This window comes from Papaver somniferum, chromosome 10 (genome assembly GCF_003573695.1).
Source record: "Papaver somniferum cultivar HN1 chromosome 10, ASM357369v1, whole genome shotgun sequence".
Classification (NCBI taxonomy): Eukaryota; Viridiplantae; Streptophyta; class Magnoliopsida; order Ranunculales; family Papaveraceae; genus Papaver; species Papaver somniferum.
The window spans coordinates 151188564-151193669 of NC_039367.1; the positions used below are offsets into that span (position 1 = coordinate 151188564).

The 5106-nt window shown below is 34.8% G+C and overlaps 1 long non-coding RNA gene across 1 annotated transcript; it reads right to left on the reverse strand.

The window, feature by feature from the left end:
• Window positions 1-3504: 3504 nt before the first annotated feature.
• Window positions 3505-4721, reverse strand: LOC113317361. Its single transcript, XR_003343469.1, has 2 exons — window positions 4664-4721; window positions 3505-4565 (listed from the first exon to the last, which is right to left on the reverse strand). It is a non-coding gene; the product is annotated as an uncharacterized LOC113317361 (long non-coding RNA).
• Between the last annotated feature and the right edge of the window lie 385 nt (window positions 4722-5106).

A 5106-nucleotide genomic window follows, 5' to 3' on the forward strand; every position in this document is an offset into this window, starting at 1 on the left:
ACATTATACTCAGAAACATGGGGAGATATATGGGTGACAGAAAACATCTTTTTCAAGAGTTTGATTTATTATCGGAGTGATAGGAGGGCTAGTATGCGAAGGCTGAACTGTGGATACAGGAACAACATCTATAGCGCTAAAATCTAGAATACAAAGATTTGAAGAGAGTGGTATGGGTTTGCGAGAGTTTTTAACTTTCTGCTTCTTACCATCAACCATCTCAGCGTCGGAAGCCTTCGAAAATAAAGTAGATAAGTAATAGAGGAACCGATATTGTTTTAAGATAATTGGGTATTCCTTACTTCTTTATTATGCGAAGCCTTCCTCTTGTGAGATTCCTTATTTTGAGATTCCTCATCGATGGTTTCTATAACACACTCGGAGTTGAGTAGATCTTTATATGGTAAAGCGTTTATAAAGACCTAACTATCCATTGAGTCATGATGCTACAAAAACAGACTTATGAAGTCTCGAACGTGTTTGCCTGCTCTAATACCAATTGAAAAGGCGGGGGTTTAACAACAACACCCAATATTTTGTTTAGGAAATATCTATGGACTAACTCCAGTATAATTCCAATAGAATCAACTAGACAGTCAGACTCAATCAAGGAAAATATATCCAAGAGTTATATATCAGTTTCTCAAATCAATCTGCAATCGAACAAATAAAAATCTGTGAGCCTTATTAATATGAGAAACAACTTGAAAGGTACCAAATACCAAAGTTCAAGTGTCAATCAATTTATATCAACAACCTAAGGTTGGATTATTTAATTGATTAAACTACGACAACCTGTGATATTTCAATTATATAAAAATATAATGCAGAAAAGAAATAACACACACACCATAAGTTTTGTTAACGAGGAAACCGAAAATGCAGAAAAACCCCGGGATCTAGTCCAGTTTTTAACACCACACTGTATTAAGCCGCTACAGACTACTTCGGACTGGAATGTACGTAGTTGATCCCTCACCAATCTCCCACTGATTAAAGTACATTCGATTTCCTAGCGCCTCCGAATCCTAGCACGACTCTACGCACTTAATTCCCTTAGATGATCTCACCCACAACCGTGATTTTCTACGAACTAAAGTCGAAGACTTGATAAAAAATCTGGCTCACACAGAAAAGTCTATTAATTAAATAGATAAATCTGTCTCCCACAGAAATACTTACGAGTTTTTGTTCCGTCTTTTGATAAATCAAAGTGAACAGGAATTAATTGATAATCCAGACTTATATTCCCGAAGAATACCTTAGAAATATCAATCACCTCATCACAATAATCATAATCATATGGAAGCTAAAAGATATCGTAGAATTACAAATAATCAGATAAAGAGCTTTGTGATTAGTTTTTATCTTACCTATCAGAGATTAAATCTCGAGCAAATCTTAGAGAAGATAGTACTTTAAAATGATAGAACAAAGTAAGATCAGAACACGCAACTACGTAGAAAATAGTTGCGGCCTAGCTTCAGAATCCCAATAAAGCCTTTAAGTCGTTAACCTATAATGGTTTTAAGAAAAACCTAGGTTAAAGGAGAATCGAATCTAGTTGCAACTATTAACACACATGAGGTGTGGGGATTAAGTTTCTAAGTTGCTAGATTTTTCCCTTATATAGTCTTCAAATCAGGGTTTGCAATCAAAGTTACCTTGGTAACCAAGCATTCAATATTTACCGTTAGATGAAAACTTGATTAGATGCAAGCTAATATCTTTCAACCTTTAGATCGTCTTAGCTTGTTACAAACATGTGAAATGTACCTTCATTTAGATATAGGTAACTGTACCTAAACGTGTACACTTGGTTGGCTCAACAATAGTTAACTGAAGTTAGCCATATGAACACTTTCATATCAACCTTATTCATCGTTATCACAACTAGTTCCAATAACTCAGTGAAACTAGTTATGAAGTTGTCCAATTGTTTATATTCTCATGGAAGTATACATGACACAATTGAAGCAAAAACAGTTTTGATTCACTTGAACTAATTCATGAACATTATAGCCACATTTTGCAAAAGATTGTGTTCCTTATTATTTAAATATATTTGTTCATGAATAAACCAATTTTAGAACTTAATCTACTCAAGTATGCAAACGGGCACACAAACCTAGTTAGCCGGACTTGGTATTGGTTCGCCAGTATGCCAATGGGTACGCATACTTTCGTACATGACCAAACTCAGTTGAATTCCCAGACTTGAACTATTACGCCGGTACACATACGGGTATGCATACTACAGTTCTCGGACTTCAACTATCAAACCAGTATGCATACGGGTATGCATACTATGGTTCCCAGGCTTGGAGTGTAATTGCAACAGTACACATACTGTGCTATATCCAATCAAAGGTTAATTTTTTTGTACTCCATTTAAATCAATGAAGCATTCTTGGAAGATGTGAATAGCTGTGTCACAAAAACTATTAGCTTCAAAGCAATTTTCAAATGATCAAATAATCAATAAGAAACATTCCGAATCTATATCAAATGATTGTCTCACACAAATAATGTAAGATGTTACCAGGCAATTTTCACATGATCATCTTTTGACTTTCGTCAAGAATAAAAGATGAACTTGGTTAAAGTGAAAGCTTAACAATACATATTTCGAGAAATATGAAAGCGAGTTAAATTCAGCTTAAAATATCAATTTTGTATAAAAAAAATCTATATAGCTATACCACTTTTTGTCTCAATAGGAGATAGAGTAGAAATAGACTTCTTAGTGATAGGTGAGTTCAGGTCTCCACATACCTTTTGTTGATGAAGTTCCACAAGATCCCCTTAGTAGTTCTTCGTCTTAAATCGATAAACCCAGTGAAGTCTAAAGCTCAACTATACATTCTATCCTAATCCGAGACATAGATATAAGTAGACTAGAAATCAAGACTTATAGTTTTGACAACTAAACTTGACAAACAAGCTTGAGATAGCAACGCTTGCGTGTTGGACCGAGTAGTGCTCTAACAACAATATTATTTTAGTAGGACATTTGTTCATTCGTTTTAATATTATTATATCTATTTCATTAGTAGGGAAGTAATTCATCCGTTTTAACAAAATACACTTTTTGTATCCTTTTAACAAAATTTTCAACAAAAACCCTTAAAGTAGGAGAGTTGACTTGGTTGTATACATCTCCTTTTAAATCGAAATGGACTGAGACTAACAAGAGATATATGACTTCTGACTCGGTATAAAATATAAAATGAACAAGTGTCAATTTTATAAAAGCATAAGTGTCAATAGAACATAATTTGTTCTCAGAAAAAATAAAAACAGAAATTCATCTGATGAGTATACGTAAAAACTTCTCAAACTAAAAAAACACTCATGCACCCTAAACCTTCGATGAGTATACATAGAGAAAGAATTGATACACAGAAATCAGGGACAAGGATTATCTTGCAATATCCAATGTTTTCAAGAAGACCAAAAACAAATCATGGAGAAATTAAGTTGTTTGTTTGCTCAAAAACAGTATAACACAAATAAACAAAGATGATATGGATGATCGTAATAATAGATTTCATAGAAAAAGTTCATCACTACAGAAAATTAGTTAATATATATGATAGATATGTCAATGTTAAGCTTGTCATAACTGGAAACACTAAGTTTGACCGTAATTAGCCGGCGTTGGTACTCTGAAGAAACTGAAACCGAGCAACTTACACAAGTATGGAATGATACTGAATATGAAGACCAAGTATCCTTATCACTAAAATAGAATCCCTCCAGTTCCGTAGGTCATATAAACTAAAGCCTCTTTGCAAAACCCGTTCATGTTGTAACGAACCTCTAATAGAACGTCTCCAGTTTTTAAACACTTCGTAACGAACCTCTAACAGAATACTGGTGTCACGAGGTGTTGTGTGATGAGTTCCTGATAGTTTTGGTTGACAAGAGGCCGAAAACTCAAAAAATCTTGCTGCACTTCGCCGGAGGCGACCAGCGTCAGAGATCTTTAGCCAAATCCGAGCCCCAAGCCTTAAGCTACAGATTTTGTACGCTTAGGTCGATACATGCAAAGCCAGTATCGGGACTTAAAAAATGGACTAAAAATTGCCCGATGTAAGAAAGTTTGAAGTTTAACTTTTTTCTTTTTCATTTGCGCTTACTTACCAATCTGATTGAATCCTTTTTGTTGAATTAATTCTTTACTCTCCATCCAATTCTCTTTCTGGGCACCTCATTTTGTTATGTTCAACGTATTAGACAAGGTCTCCACAATTCTTTGTCTTCATGCAATTCTTTTACGACGTGCATGTTTTGCTGTCCTATAAATGTGCCGGCATGGTTTACACCTGCAAGTACTAATATCTTGCAAATGACTTTACATGTATAATCTTGTATAGGATTAGGATGAACCGAAAAGAGAAGACGTTTCGAAATCAATACAATGTTACAAGAAGCATTCTGGTGTTTCAAAGTACATAGCACGAAAGCACGTCAAATATCTTATCAGCGAGGCAAGGAAGAAGAAGATCAATAAAAATCAGTCTAAAAGCCCTTTCCATTTTCCCAAAGCCTTTAGATAAGACCTGTAGGAGTTAAATATCGCACACGTTGGTAATCAAGCGAAGTAAAGAATATAACTTAAGCGAACAACATTGCACACAACAAAGTTGAGATGACGCACCAGATGATGTCAGCAAAGTCACGAGTAAAGTGTGAAGAACTGTGCGAGAAGGTACGCTATGCGAATATGAGCGATTGTATATGAGCGAATGTATCGCATAGTGATCCAAAAAATAATGGGTTTCTTAGCTGTCATCCACTATGTAAAATTCTATATAAAGGGGAGAGGTCATTGTTTCTGGGAGGATTCTAGGACAAGTCTTGGAAAGGAAATAGAAAGAGAGAGAAAGTGAGCTTAGGTTTCAAGTAGAATTGTTGTAATACTTGAATCATTCTTGTAAACATTCTTAATCTTTAGTTAATAAAACAAGAATTCATGATGATCACCTAGAGATTGAGTCAGTTATAGTGGAGTGTAGTTGTAAGATTTATTACAACTACATATTTGGCGCTAGAAAATAGCTCTGGATGTTAATTCTTGGTAGATTTTCAAGCGACGATAAC